The following is a 16064-nucleotide window of genomic DNA, read 5'->3' as shown; positions in this document are numbered from 1 at the left end:
GCTGACTTCCTTACCCACTGCTGGCTTCCTTACCCACTGCTGGCTTCCTTACCCATAGCTGGCTTCCTTACCCACTGCTGGATTCCTTACCCACTGCTGGCTTCCCTACCCACAGCTGGCTTCCTTATCCACTGCTGACTTCCTTACCCACAGCTGGCTTCCTTACCCATAGCTGGCTTCCTTAGCCACAGCTGGCTTCCTTACCCACTGCTGGCTTCCTTACCCACAGCTGGCTTCCTTACCCACTGCTGGCCTCCTTACCCACTGCTGGCTTCGTTACCCATAGCTGGCTTCCTTACCCACAGCTAGCTTCCTTACCCACAGCTGGCTTCCTTACCCATTGCTGGCTTCCTTACCCACAGCTGGCTTCCTTACCCACAGCTGGCCTCCTTACCCACAGCTGGCTTCCTTACCCACTGCTGGCTTCCTTACCCACAGCTGGCCTCCTTACCCACAGCTGGCTTCCTTACCCACTGCTGGCTTCCTTACCCACAGCTGGCTTCCTTACCCACTGCTGGCTTCCTTACCCACTGCTGACTTCCTTACCGACTGCTGGCTTCTTTACCCATAGCTGGCTTCCTTACCCACAGCTGGCTTCTTTACCCACAGCTGGCTTCCTTACCCACAGCTAGCTTCCTTACCCACAGCTGGCTTCCTTACCCACTGCTGGCTTCCTTACCCACAGCTGGCTTCCTTACCCACTGCTGACATCCTTATCCACAGCTGGCTTCTTTACCCACAGCTGGCTTCTTTACCTACTACTAACTTCGTTACCCACAGCTGGCTTCCTTACCCACAGCTGGCCTCCTTACCAACAGCTGGCTTCTTTACCCACAGCTGGCTTCTTTACCTACTACTAACTTCCTTACCCACTGTTGGCTTCCTTACCCACAGCTGGCTTCCTTACCCACTGCTGACTTCCTTACCCACAGCTGGCTTCCTTACCCACTGCTGGCGTCCTTACCCATAGCTGGCTTCCTTACCCACAGCTGGCTTCCTTACCCACTGCTGACTTCCTTACCGACTGCTGGCTTCTTTACCCATAGCTGGCTTCCTTACCCACAGCTGGCTTCCTTACCCACTGCTGGCTTCCTTACCCGCAGCAAGCTTCCTTACCCACAGCTAGCTTCCTTACCCACAGCTGGCTTCCTTACCCACTGCTGGCTTCCTTACCCACTGCTGGCTTCGTTATCCACTGCTGACTTCCTTACCCACTGCTGGCTTCCTTACCCATAGCTGGCTTCCTTACCTACAGCTGGCTTCCTTACCCACAGCTGGCCTCCTTACCCACTGCTGGCTTCCTTACCCACTGCTGGCTTCCTTACCCACAGCTGGCTTCCTTACCCACTGCTGGCTTCCTTACCCATAGCTGGCTTCCTTACCTACAGCTGGCTTCCTTACCCACAGCTGGCCTCCTTACCCACTGCTGGCTTCCTTACCCACTGCTGGCTTCCTTACCCATAGCTGGCTTCCTTACCCACAGCTAGCTTCCTTACCCACAGCTGGCTTCCTTACCCACAGCTAGCTTCCTTACCCACAGCTGGCTTCCTTACCCACTGCTGGCTTCCTTACCCACAGCTGGCTTCCTTACCCACTGCTGACATCCTTATCCACAGCTGGCTTCTTTACCCACAGCTGGCTTCTTTACCTACTACTAACTTCCTTACCCACAGCTGGCTTCCTTACCCACAGCTGGCCTTTTTACCAACAGCTGGCTTCTTTACCCACAGCTGGCTTCTTTACCTACTACTAACTTCCTTACCCACTGTTGGCTTCCTTACCCACAGCTGGCTTCCTTACCCACTGCTGACTTCCTTACCCACTGCTGGCTTCCTTACCCACTGCTGGCGTCCTTACCCATAGCTGGCTTCCTTACCCACAGCTGGCTTCCTTACCCACTGCTGACTTCCTTACCGACTGCTGGCTTCTTTACCCATAGCTGGCTTCCTTACCCACAGCTGGCTTCCTTACCCATAGCTGGCTTCCTTACCCACTGCTGACTTCCTTACCCACTGCTGGCTTCCTTACCCACTGCTGGCTTCCTTACCCATAGCTGGCTTCCTTACCCACTGCTGGATTCCTTACCCACTGCTGGCTTCCCTACCCACAGCTGGCTTCCTTATCCACTGCTGACTTCCTTACCCACAGCTGGCTTCCTTACCCATAGCTGGCTTCCTTAGCCACAGCTGGCTTCCTTACCCACTGCTGGCTTCCTTACCCACAGCTGGCTTCCTTACCCACTGCTGGCCTCCTTACCCACTGCTGGCTTCGTTACCCATAGCTGGCTTCCTTACCCACAGCTAGCTTCCTTACCCACAGCTGGCTTCCTTACCCATTGCTGGCTTCCTTACCCACAGCTGGCTTCCTTACCCACAGCTGGCCTCCTTACCCACAGCTGGCTTCCTTACCCACTGCTGGCTTCCTTACCCACAGCTGGCCTCCTTACCCACAGCTGGCTTCCTTACCCACTGCTGGCTTCCTTACCCACAGCTGGCTTCCTTACCCACTGCTGGCTTCCTTACCCACTGCTGACTTCCTTACCGACTGCTGGCTTCTTTACCCATAGCTGGCTTCCTTACCCACAGCTGGCTTCTTTACCCACAGCTGGCTTCCTTACCCACAGCTAGCTTCCTTACCCACAGCTGGCTTCCTTACCCACTGCTGGCTTCCTTACCCACAGCTGGCTTCCTTACCCACTGCGGGCCTCCTTACCCACTGCTGGCTTCGTTACCCATAGCTGGCTTCCTTACCCACAGCTAGCTTCCTTACCCACAGCTGGCTTCCTTACCCATTGCTGGCTTCCTTACCCACAGCTGGCTTCCTTACCCACAGCTGGCCTCCTTACCCACAGCTGGCTTCCTTACCCACTGCTGGCTTCCTTACCCACAGCTGGCCTCCTTACCCACAGCTGGCTTCCTTACCCACTGCTGGCTTCCTTACCCACAGCTGGCTTCCTTACCCACTGCTGGCTTCCTTACCCACTGCTGACTTCCTTACCGACTGCTGGCTTCTTTACCCATAGCTGGCTTCCTTACCCACAGCTGGCTTCTTTACCCACAGCTGGCTTCCTTACCCACAGCTAGCTTCCTTACCCACAGCTGGCTTCCTTACCCACTGCTGGCTTCCTTACCCACAGCTGGCTTCCTTACCCACTGCTGACATCCTTATCCACAGCTGGCTTCTTTACCCACAGCTGGCTTCTTTACCTACTACTAACTTCGTTACCCACAGCTGGCTTCCTTACCCACAGCTGGCCTCCTTACCAACAGCTGGCTTCTTTACCCACAGCTGGCTTCTTTACCTACTACTAACTTCCTTACCCACTGTTGGCTTCCTTACCCACAGCTGGCTTCCTTACCCACTGCTGACTTCCTTACCCACAGCTGGCTTCCTTACCCACTGCTGGCGTCCTTACCCATAGCTGGCTTCCTTACCCACAGCTGGCTTCCTTACCCACTGCTGACTTCCTTACCGACTGCTGGCTTCTTTACCCATAGCTGGCTTCCTTACCCACAGCTGGCTTCCTTACCCACTGCTGGCTTCCTTACCCGCAGCAAGCTTCCTTACCCACAGCTAGCTTCCTTACCCACAGCTGGCTTCCTTACCCACTGCTGGCTTCCTTACCCACTGCTGGCTTCGTTATCCACTGCTGACTTCCTTACCCACTGCTGGCTTCCTTACCCATAGCTGGCTTCCTTACCTACAGCTGGCTTCCTTACCCACAGCTGGCCTCCTTACCCACTGCTGGCTTCCTTACCCACTGCTGGCTTCCTTACCCACAGCTGGCTTCCTTACCCACTGCTGGCTTCCTTACCCATAGCTGGCTTCCTTACCTACAGCTGGCTTCCTTACCCACAGCTGGCCTCCTTACCCACTGCTGGCTTCCTTACCCACTGCTGGCTTCCTTACCCATAGCTGGCTTCCTTACCCACAGCTAGCTTCCTTACCCACAGCTGGCTTCCTTACCCACAGCTAGCTTCCTTACCCACAGCTGGCTTCCTTACCCACTGCTGGCTTCCTTACCCACAGCTGGCTTCCTTACCCACTGCTGACATCCTTATCCACAGCTGGCTTCTTTACCCACAGCTGGCTTCTTTACCTACTACTAACTTCCTTACCCACAGCTGGCTTCCTTACCCACAGCTGGCCTTTTTACCAACAGCTGGCTTCTTTACCCACAGCTGGCTTCTTTACCTACTACTAACTTCCTTACCCACTGTTGGCTTCCTTACCCACAGCTGGCTTCCTTACCCACTGCTGACTTCCTTACCCACTGCTGGCTTCCTTACCCACTGCTGGCGTCCTTACCCATAGCTGGCTTCCTTACCCACAGCTGGCTTCCTTACCCACTGCTGACTTCCTTACCGACTGCTGGCTTCTTTACCCATAGCTGGCTTCCTTACCCACAGCTGGCTTCCTTACCCATAGCTGGCTTCCTTACCCACTGCTGACTTCCTTACCCACTGCTGGCTTCCTTACCCACTGCTGGCTTCCTTACCCATAGCTGGCTTCCTTACCCACTGCTGGATTCCTTACCCACTGCTGGCTTCCCTACCCACAGCTGGCTTCCTTATCCACTGCTGACTTCCTTACCCACAGCTGGCTTCCTTACCCATAGCTGGCTTCCTTAGCCACAGCTGGCTTCCTTACCCACTGCTGGCTTCCTTACCCACAGCTGGCTTCCTTACCCACTGCTGGCCTCCTTACCCACTGCTGGCTTCGTTACCCATAGCTGGCTTCCTTACCCACAGCTAGCTTCCTTACCCACAGCTGGCTTCCTTACCCATTGCTGGCTTCCTTACCCACAGCTGGCTTCCTTACCCACAGCTGGCCTCCTTACCCACAGCTGGCTTCCTTACCCACTGCTGGCTTCCTTACCCACAGCTGGCCTCCTTACCCACAGCTGGCTTCCTTACCCACTGCTGGCTTCCTTACCCACAGCTGGCTTCCTTACCCACTGCTGGCTTCCTTACCCACTGCTGACTTCCTTACCGACTGCTGGCTTCTTTACCCATAGCTGGCTTCCTTACCCACAGCTGGCTTCTTTACCCACAGCTGGCTTCCTTACCCACAGCTAGCTTCCTTACCCACAGCTGGCTTCCTTACCCACTGCTGGCTTCCTTACCCACAGCTGGCTTCCTTACCCACTGCGGGCCTCCTTACCCACTGCTGGCTTCGTTACCCATAGCTGGCTTCCTTACCCACAGCTAGCTTCCTTACCCACAGCTGGCTTCCTTACCCATTGCTGGCTTCCTTACCCACAGCTGGCTTCCTTACCCACAGCTGGCCTCCTTACCCACAGCTGGCTTCCTTACCCACTGCTGGCTTCCTTACCCACAGCTGGCCTCCTTACCCACAGCTGGCTTCCTTACCCACTGCTGGCTTCCTTACCCACAGCTGGCTTCCTTACCCACTGCTGGCTTCCTTACCCACTGCTGACTTCCTTACCGACTGCTGGCTTCTTTACCCATAGCTGGCTTCCTTACCCACAGCTGGCTTCTTTACCCACAGCTGGCTTCCTTACCCACAGCTAGCTTCCTTACCCACAGCTGGCTTCCTTACCCACTGCTGGCTTCCTTACCCACAGCTGGCTTCCTTACCCACTGCTGACATCCTTATCCACAGCTGGCTTCTTTACCCACAGCTGGCTTCTTTACCTACTACTAACTTCTTTACCCACAGCTGGCTTCTTTACCTACTACTAACTTCCTTACCCACAGCTGGTTTCCTTACCCACAGCAGGCCTCCTTACCAAAAGCTGACTTCCTTACCCACAGCTGGCCTCCTTACCCACAGCTGGCTTCCTTACCCACAGCTGGCTTCCTTACCCACAGCTGGCTTCCTTACCCACTGCTGGCTTCCTTACCCACAGCTGGCCTCCTTACCCACAGCTGGCTTCCTTACCCACTGCTGGCTTCCTTACCCACAACTGGCTTCCTTACCCACAGCTGGCTTCCTTACCCACAGCTGGCTTCCTTACCCACAGCTGGCTTCCTTACCCACTGCTGGCTTCCTTACCCACTGCTGGCCTCCTTACCCACAGCTGGCTTCCTTACCCACTGCTGGCTTCCTTATCCACAGCTGGCTTCTTTACCCACAGCTGGCTTCTTTACCTTCTACTAACTTCCTTACCCACAGCTGGTTTTCTTACCCACAGCTGGCCTCCTTACCCACAGCTGGCTTCCTTACCCACAGCTGGCTTCCTTACCCACAGCTGGCTTCCTTACCCACAGCTGGCTTCCCTACCCACTGCTCGCTTCCTTACCCACAACTGGCTTCCTTACCCACAGCTGGCTTCCTTACCCACTGCTGGCTTCCTTACCCACTGCTGGTTTCCTTACCCACAGCTGGCTTCCTTACCCACAGCTGGCTTCCTTACCCACTGCTGGCTTCCTTATCCACTGCTGGCTTCCTTACCCACTGCTGGCTTCCTTATCCACTGCTGACTTCCTTACCCACTGCTGGCTTCCTTATCCACTGCTGACTTCCTTACCCACAGCTGGCTTCCTTACCCATAGCTGGCTTCCTTAGCCACAGCTGGCTTCCTTACCCACTGCTGGCTTCCTTACCCACAGCTGGCTTCCTTACCCACAGCTGGCCTCCTTACCCACTGCTGGCTTCGTTACCCATAGCTGGCTTCCTTACCCACAGCTAGCTTCCTTACCCACAGCTGGCTTCCTTACCCATTGCTGGCTTCCTTACCCACAGCTGGCTTCCTTACCCACAGCTGGCCTCCTTACCCACAGCTGGCTTCCTTACCCACTGCTGGCTTCCTTACTCACAGCTGGCCTCCTTACCCACAGCTGGCTTCCTTACCCACTGCTGGCTTCCTTACCCATAGCTGGCTTCCTTACCCACTGCTGGCTTCCTTACCCACTGCTGACTTCCTTATTCACAGCTGGCTTCCTTACCCACAGCTGGCTTCCTTACCCACTGCTGGCTTCCTTACCCACAGCTGGCTTCCTTACCCACTGCTGACATCCTTATCCACAGCTGGCTTCTTTACCCACAGCTGGCTTCTTTACCTTCTACTAACTTCCTTACCCACAGCTGGTTTCCTTACCCACAGCTAGCCTCCTTACCCACAGCTGGCTTCCTTACCCACAGCTGGCTTCCTTACCCACAGCTGGCTTCCTTACCCACAGCTGGCTTCCTTACCCACTGCTCGCTTCCTTACCCACAACTGGCTTCCTTACCCACAGCTGGCTTCCTTACCCACTGCTGGCTTCCTTACCCACTGCTGGCTTCCTTACCCACAGCTGGCTTCCTTACCCACAGCTGGCTTCCTTACCCACAGCTGGCCTCCTTACCCACAGCTGGCTTCTTTACCTACTACTAACTTCCTTACCCACAGCTGGCTTCCTTGCTCACAGCTGGCTTCTTTACCCACAGCTGGCTTCCTTATTTGCTGGCAATCCCTAGGAATGAACCTTCACCAGATGCTACCATTGTTCCCCCAAGACTGTTGTCCTTGAGACAACAAGATTGCTGTCCTTGAGACAGGACTCTTGGACTATGTGACATATAAAAGTGAGGGAGCCCAAGAACACAATGCCACAGCCTCTTACCTCAGACTCCTTTGGGATCAGTAAGAGCTGGAGTAAAAGTTGTTGGAGGCTGGGACATCATTAGGTCAAACATGGTGGAGAGCTTGGTACATATTCTCTTGCTTCCTGGCTCAAGTAACATAGCCACCCACAAGAAAGCATTTGCAAATCCCTGTGAGAACAGAGTCTGGAGAAGGAGTTGACCTGATGAATGTGTATTTAAAGGACTATGGTTTACCAAGATTAGTAAGGTGTCCGTGCTATACATTAATTAAAAGGTTCCTTTAGACTGGGGTATGTATATCAGTGGTGCAGCACATACCTGGCATGTTCATGACCCTAAGTTCAATCTCCAGCATCATGCACAGAAATAATAAGGCAGTCAGTCATAATGTTACCTGGAATTCTGGGTATTCAGGAAGATTACAAGTTCAAAGTTACCTTGGGCTACAGAGTAAGTTCAAGTCTAGCCTCAAAATCTAGTAAGACCTTCTCTCTCTCTCTCTCTCTCTCTCTCTCTCTCTCTCTCAAAAGGGGGGGTTATAGCTTAATGGTAAAGTGCTTGTGTGACATACAAAAGGTCATGGGTTCAATCATCAAGGCTGAAAACAGCCATGTTGGCTGAGGTGTAGTGTGCACCCTTGTTTCACCTGACTCGTTCTGGGTCCCTATCAGATCAGGCTTCTTAGGAGACCCCGAAGGGAATAGGCTCCCCATATAGCTTTCTTACAAGCTCTGGGGGGGCATGTTGTGCAGAGCTTGTGAGCACCCTACTGTAGATCAAGCCCTGGATTAAAAGACAAAATGGGATGTCACATGGAGATTGTGATGTCAGGGAGGCCCTGCTGAGGCTACTGACCCAAGCTGATTGCAGAGTGACTCTGGGCATAAGAGAAATTGTACCACCGATCTTGGTCCTTAGCCAGCTTCTCTTGTCACCAGTATAGGTGACCTCTTGGGCTTGGAATGGCCCTTGTCCTCTGTCTTATCAGCCTTCATATTTGACCTGTCTTCCTACCTCCCATGATCTGCCCATGGCAACCCCAATATACCTAGGGTTCTACTAACAATAGTATCTTAAAAAAAAAAACTGCTTCCCCACACATGTGCCCATATACTCACCCATGTCCAACACACACACACACACACACACACACACACACACACACACACACTCCCTCTGTGATCACTGCATATACTCCTTAGCCCCAGAATTCCACACCACAGTTTGTGGGAAACGACAGGCATCAGTGTGGCCAGTTTCACTTTTGATCACTGTCTTCAGCAACCTTTCCCAACAAATGCTCCTGGGCTGTCACCCTGTCAGAGATTTCTAGTGTTGATAAGTGGGTCTTGGAACAGGTTTGAGCAGGATACCTGGCCTAAAGGTCTATTGTGTTTGCTGTGCTAGCTTCCTGCAGGAAGTTGGTGACAAGTCACCTAAGTTAATTTGCTGGGACCACCCCCACCCCCACCCCTGAATGCCACATGACTCTCTGGGAGAAAACAAGAGGTTTTGTGAAAAAGCAATGAAAACAGCAATACACTGGAAAAGCATGATAGTGTGTGGGACCCTTGTTGGGAAGAAATATTTCAATGGGAAAGGTGACAGAGGTAAATGGGGTGAAAACAACTAAAATTCTCTCTATAAGTGTATAAAAGTGTCAAATAGTAATCAATTAATTATAAATCAGTGTCTGGTTGGGTGTGGTGGCACAGACCTTTAATCCCAGTGCTCCGGAGTTAGGCAGATCTTTATGATTAAAGACTTAGTTACCAGGGAAGATTGTTAACAAGTGTGCCAGGAGATGTCAAAGGCAAAACCTGGTTGACTTTTGTTTGCCATCCTGTAATTTAGAATCACTTCTCTAAAGTTAAATGTGTGTCCTAATGGGTTGAGCTAAGGACTGGCTTTACAGACAGAAGGCTGGAGAAAACTTCAGAGAGAGATGCTTCAAGGTCACTTTCTTTGTAAAGGTCAAAGCAGAGGGATTTCCTTATTACCTTGACACAAGATGACTGGAACTTCCTATTTTTTAGAAAAATGATGTTATTCTCAACATTCTGTTTGGCAAGAGAAACTCCATTCACTAGTCTTGTCTGCTAGAGCCTACTGCAAGGGTTCAGCTCAAAGCACGGGCCTCTGATCAGTGTTGTCTAACTGGAAGAAAACATTTGTAAATTTCCAAAGGACATCCATGGGTACTTTGGACAGCTGAAAGAGCACATATTCTAATATGCAATAACTTCATGTGAATAAGACACAAGTTCTTCACAAATCAACATATACATTCATCATGATTTCCTTCTAGACCAATTAATTTTATTTTTTTAATAAAATAAGATAGGAGAAAGTCTACTGAATAAATGCAGAGGAGTAATACTAGTATTGGCATGTACTATAGGAGGCTTGACACTGAAGGAACAGGCATCATACATAGGAATTGCACAAATGATAGAAGGAGACACAAGTGACTCATGTCACTGGGGTATACGAGACTGTTCAATAGATGATACTGGAAATGCCATGTCAAAAACATCTGCTCCAATCCCAGCAACTTCAGAGGCAGAGCCAGGTGGATCACAAGTTCAAGGCCCACCTGCACTGCAGTGAGAGTTAAAAGCCAGCTTGACAGTTTGGACAACTTAGTGAGACCCTGTTCGAAAATAAAAAGTCATCAGGGTTATAGCATAGCGGTAGAACACTTTGCTGCTCTATATGAGGCTCTAATTTCAATCTCCAGCACCACAGAGGAAAAATGAAGAATAAATGTAACTTACGGTCCAGTAATTTACTCTTAGGTATTTACCTAAGACAAATCAAAATGCATGTCCCAAAGAATGCATGCACAAAATATCCATAACAAATTTCACTTACAATAGCCCCAAACTGGAAATGGCCTAAGTGGATAATCAGTAGGAAAATCAATAAGGAATTCATACTCAGAAATTTTTTTAAAGAGCTAATTGTTGCACAAGTGGGTTTTTTTCTTTTGATAAGCAGGTAGGCTATAGGAGTGTATACCTTTGCCAAAACAGTGAATTTTAAGATTTTAGAAGTTCATGTAAAAATTGTATCTAAAATTAGGGTAATATAACTTGCCTGGCATGCATGAGACCCTAGTCTCAGTCCTCAGTACCACAAATAATTATGCGTTATAATTATGTGTGTATATGTATTTATACATATGTATTACTATACCATATGTTTATTTTCCCATATGTTTATACTCCCATGTATTTATCCAGACAAATAAAAATGTATACCGAGGGAGATTAAAATGATACAGCAGCTACTTAAGAGAAGTTAACTTTTTCTATGCAATAGAGCAGTATATTACTCATAAATATTTTGTGATTATATAATTATGAGAAATAACTCTAAAACAAGCACCTCTAAATCTAACATCCCATTTCACTAGCACTTTTCAAAATGTTCCGGCTTCTCCCTCAAAGTGTCTGTCTTATTTTGAATTTTGTTTCTAGTCTTTCAAAAGCAGTTCTACTGCAGAGGCTGGGACAAGAAAATTGCAAGTTCAAGGGCTTTCCGGGTTACAGACTTACCTCAAGACCAACCTGGGCAATTTAGTAAGATCCTATCTCAAAACGACATTTAAGGTGTGCATGTGTGCGCGCGCGATTTTGTGGAGTCAATTCTCTCATGCCACAACCTTCACATGATTTCGGGGGATAGAACTCGTGCCATTAGGTATATGTGGAAAACACCTTTACCTACTAAACCATCTCGCTGTCCCCAATTAAATTGTAATTATGGCTTCTCTAGAATATATTTAGTTTAGTATTAGTAATCATCCAGGAGCTCACTATAGCCTTTAAGCTAGTTAGGATTTTTAATTTGCTGGTGGAAATACTTAAGTGGGTGGGTGGTATAGCATGAAATCCTCCCTTGGCATATGGCCTGTACCTTGCTGATAAGAAAACTGAGGACCGCTGGGTGGCGCCGGGATACCTAAAGGTGCTTGTCTGTAGAAAGGAACGTTGTGACAGTCCAAGGCTCGGAGATACGCTTCCAATATGCCTGGAAGGCCCCTGTGAAGAAACTGCGCGCAGGGATCAAGAGCCTGCGGGGGTTGGGACTGTTGCTCGCGGCCACAGAGATGCGGCAAGCGACTGGGTGGACGCCACGTGGGGCCACTAGGAGGTGGTTCCGGGATCGCTCATCCTGGATCATTGCCTTTCTCCATCTGCACGCACGCAGGCCAAGCTGGACCACTCGGAGGTGCTGGAGCTGATGGCGCGCACGGTGAGTAGCTGCGCACAGGCAGGGGAGCAGGCCACTGGGGCCTGCCAGTGGTCTCGGAGCTCATTTGCTCTGCCGGACCAAGGAGAGCTAGCCTCATCATCTGGTGTTGAACGCCTTGTACCCTAGGTCCTGCTGGGCGTGAGTAATACCTGCTCGCGTTGCGCGGATCACTACTTTGGAGCTCCAGTTTTCGGATGCGTGCAGAACAGCTACAGGCAGAATCCGGAGAGCTCCTTGCCGCCTAATTACATACAAGAGATGTACTTGCCCACAAACCTTCTTTGCGGCTAAATTTCGGAACCACCTCTTCCGACTCTGCCACTATGTAAGGTTGCAGCTTTTAGGATCTGCTGGAAAACACCCTGGCTAGGCTGGCTGAAGCCCCTGGCCTGAGGGGCTGGTCCATGGAAGGAGCTCCTGTAATCCCATTTGCCTAGTCCCCAAGGTTCAGGGGACAAAACATTCTCCAACCTGAAGAAAACCTAACAGTTTAACTGAGTCAGGAGTCCTTTGAGGCTAGGTGTAAGAGCTTGTGGCTTTGGGCAGCTCAACCACTGGCCTAATCCAATGTCTGGAGACCTTGATGGCCAACATCAGTCTAAGGCCTTCACGAGTGTGCATGTCTTCCCAGATTTTAATCCCCTATGCCTAAAATTGAGATATAGCTAGCTGTATAATGCTGTTGTGTCCCCCTCCTCCCTTTTCCACCAGTAATTTGGCTTGCTAGACAGTCCCTGACCACTGGCCTAGTCTTTATCCATGTTTCAAAGGTTTATGGGTGTGTCTATGTATTGGTGTGTACCAACCCCCTTTTATTAGTTGTATTTAATTAGTATAGAAAGTAATGGATTTCATTATGGGGTTTTCAAACATACTTAGATCTTGTTGATCCTCTTTCCCCAACTGCTCTCCCCGAATTTCTTGGTCCCCTCCTTCTGTTCCCATTAGTCCTTTCTCCTTTCTTATTATATGTATTTTCTTATCCTTTTTTCTTTCTTCTATCCACTTTCAGTAATTTGAATAGATTTGCCCCCCCCATAGACTCAAGTGTTTAAATGTTTGGCCCATAGGGAGTGGCACTATTAGGAGGTGTGGCCTTTTTGGAATAGGTGTGGCCTTGTTGGAGGAAGTGTGTCACTGTGGGGGTGGTCTTAGCTAGTCTTCTCCTGTCTGGATCAAGACAGAATTCTCAGTTCTTCCAGCTCCATCCCTCCTTGCCTGGATGCTGCCATGCTTCCTGCCTTGGTGATAATGGACTGAACTTCTGAGCACGTAAGCCAGCCCCAATTAAATGTCCCTTGTAAGAATTGTCACGGTGTCTGTTCACAGCAGTAAAACCCTAACTTAAGACACCACTCCATATAACCCTCCCTGAAGATCTCTTTTTCTGCTCGTATGGTCCTTTTTCTAGTTTTGTAACAGACAGCACACACACACACACACGCACACACACAATAGCGCTGAGGTAGATGGATAAGAGAATTTGGAAGAGCTATCAAAGCTTCTCACACGTGAGCAGGCAAGATGGCTCGGTAGGTAAGAGTGCTTTGCTGCCAAAGTCTGAGGCTTGATTCCATTCCCGAGACCTAGAATGTGGAAGGAAAATAACAACTCCCTCAAGTTGCTCTCTGATTTCCATATGGGCTCCTGATATACAAATAAACATATAACTATTAATTTTAAAATAAGTTTCCCACCTTTACCTGTGCCAGTGTTCAGTGCCAAGCACTGTATGGGATCTGGAGAAAAGTCACTGGAGTCAGACTGAACCTCCACTGAACTGGGAACTAATACTCTCATCGGCAGGGTCAGTTGGGTTTGGCTGTCCTGACCTAAACAGATACTTGAATGTGTCACTTCGATCCAATGACTAGGGCAGACAGGTTTATCATAGACCATTCCTTAGTTGCCAGACAGGGGAAAGGCTCTCCATACAGTTTCTTTGCCACATACTTAAGTTTTTTTTTTTCAGCCTGTTACACCACACATCCCAACTGCATTCAGTGAAGAATTTCAGATTAAGTTTGAGGAAAAGAAAAGATGGGCGTGGTGACACACACCTGCAATCTAAACTTTCAGTGTACTGATCCAGGAAGATTGGGCACTGGAGGCAAGCCAGGGCTACATAATAAGTTTACATCAGAAAGAATAGCAAGACAGAGTAAGGGGAGGATGGGAGACGTGGCTTGTGTCAAATTTGAGAACCCGAGTTTACACTATTCTAGGTATTGTGTTATCCTGCTTTGGCTAGTGTACTGACTCTGTACAACACTTTCAGTAATATAGCCATAATCTATGTCAATGTTAATTCTGTCCATTTTCTCCAGTGCTTTAAAGTTTTCATTGCAAAGGTCTTTCAGAAATATCCTTGGTTAGATTAGGTTATTCCTAGTCCATTTTGGAGGTTAGTAGACATTGGAGCAAGGACTTGGACCCAAGTCTGTTATCAGAGACCATACTCATTCCATAATATTAATTTTATTATTCATAATGGGATATTAAAACCTAGAGATCTGGGCTGGAGAGACGCCTCAGTGGTTAAGAGCACCCGACTGCTCTTCCGAAGGTCCTGAGTTCAAATCCCAGCAACCACATGGTGGCTCACAACCATCCGTAATGAGATCTGACGCCCTCTTCTGGAGTGTCTGAAGACAGCTACAGTGTACTTACATATAATAAATAAATAAACCTTTTTAAAAAAAACCTAGAAATCTGCTTAATGTACATTTTCAGACCTTCTGTGGCCTTCTAAAGCTATGTCATAATAAACTGAAAATTGATCTGATACAAGCTATCAGCATTGACACAAACTTCTTTGGGAACCCCAGGGTTATGCTATTTTATTTAATCAATAATTAGATTGAATCAGCAAATTTTTAAGAGCAATTTTGTCACCAAGCACCAGGTTCAACTTCTCCAATTGTGTGACTTTTGACACCATTAATTAACATGTTTCTTGAAATTCTGATTCTATTGAGTAGAAATGTTAAAAATCACTATAATCAGCCATATAAAGTTTAAATTCGATGATATACAGGAATGACTGACACATGGAAAGGAATGTGCCAATACTAAACATGTTGTTATAACAAACACCCTGTAGTCAAAGACATGGAGAATGAGACCCCTGTCCAGCCCACATGAAGGCAACCATTACTATATATTGAAGAACACCTTTATACCCCTGTTTCTTATGTATCATGTAATAAATGATAGTGTATTCAGGCTTCAGGCTCTAAGGTAAGGCACCAAAGCAAAGCCCTGCCTCTCACATGCCTGACTCTGAATATTTGTTTCTAAGGTCTCCCGCATTACATTCAGGTTTTAACCTGGGAAAAGAAGACTTATTTCTAATCTGACTAGCTGTGTGGGCTAGATGGATTCTTCCTGGGAAGAGAATCACTTCTAAGGACACAAACAGATCCATCAAGGCAATTAATTTATAATCTGTTGCAATCTTCAAAGAGCATAGAAAGGGAGGCACATAAATTTTTCTCCTTATGAGATAAAAAAATATTTTTATATTCAAGGCTAAGTAATCATTAAGAACTAGAGTCATTGGGTCTTAAATATTAAAAAAAAGTAATATTATGAAACATTTTACAACTTTGGTTTCTTGATTATTACACTATTTTTTTTTAAAATTAATCATTCCATTTGTTTACATCTCAAATGATATCCCACTTCCTGGTTACCCCCTCAACCAACCCGTATCCCACATCCACCCTGCACCCTCCCCTTTGTCTGTATGAGAGTGCTTCCCCCACCCACCCACACTCTTCCTCCCAACCGCTCCAGCATCCTCCTACTCTGGGGCATCAAACCTCCCCGAGACCAAGGCACTCCCCTCCCATTGCTGTAAGGCATGGCCATCCTCTGCTGCATAAGTATCTGGAGCCATGGATCCCTCCAGGTACACTCCTTAGTTAGTGGTCTAGACTCTGGGAGAACTGGGTGGCCAGGCCATCTTATGTTCTTCCAATGGGGTTTCAATCCTCTCAGCTCTTCCAGTCCTTCCCCCAGCTCCCCCACCAGGTTCCTGAGCTCAGTCTGATGACTGAATGCAAGCATCCACATCTGCATTGGTCAGTTGCTGGGAGAACCTTCCAAGGAACAGCCACACCAGGTTCCTGTCAGCAAGTGCCTCTTGGCAACAGCAACAGTGTTGGGGTTTGATGTCTACAGATGGGAGGGATCCCTAGGTGGCTAATTAAAACAAAAATCCATGCATTGTAAATTTAAAAACAAATCCT

General features: G+C 48.7%; 1 long non-coding RNA gene across 3 annotated transcripts in view; it reads left to right on the top strand.

Moving 5' to 3' along the window:
• 3632454L22Rik (RIKEN cDNA 3632454L22 gene) overlaps nucleotides 1–16064 on the top strand; it is a 37927-nt gene that overhangs the window by 12512 nt on the left and 9351 nt on the right. For 2 of the 3 annotated variants that reach the window (NR_040281.1, NR_040283.1), the window contains exon 1: nucleotides 11223–11811. The exons of the other annotated variant lie outside the window; for it this stretch is intronic. This is a non-coding gene — a long non-coding RNA (RIKEN cDNA 3632454L22 gene). Of the gene's footprint in view, nucleotides 1–11222; nucleotides 11812–16064 lie in introns of those variants that run through there. 3 annotated transcript variants of the gene reach the window in all.

This window comes from Mus musculus, chromosome X (genome assembly GCF_000001635.26).
Source record: "Mus musculus strain C57BL/6J chromosome X, GRCm38.p6 C57BL/6J".
Taxonomy (NCBI): domain Eukaryota; kingdom Metazoa; phylum Chordata; class Mammalia; order Rodentia; family Muridae; genus Mus; species Mus musculus.
This window is presented reverse-complemented; position numbering and strand designations above follow the sequence as displayed.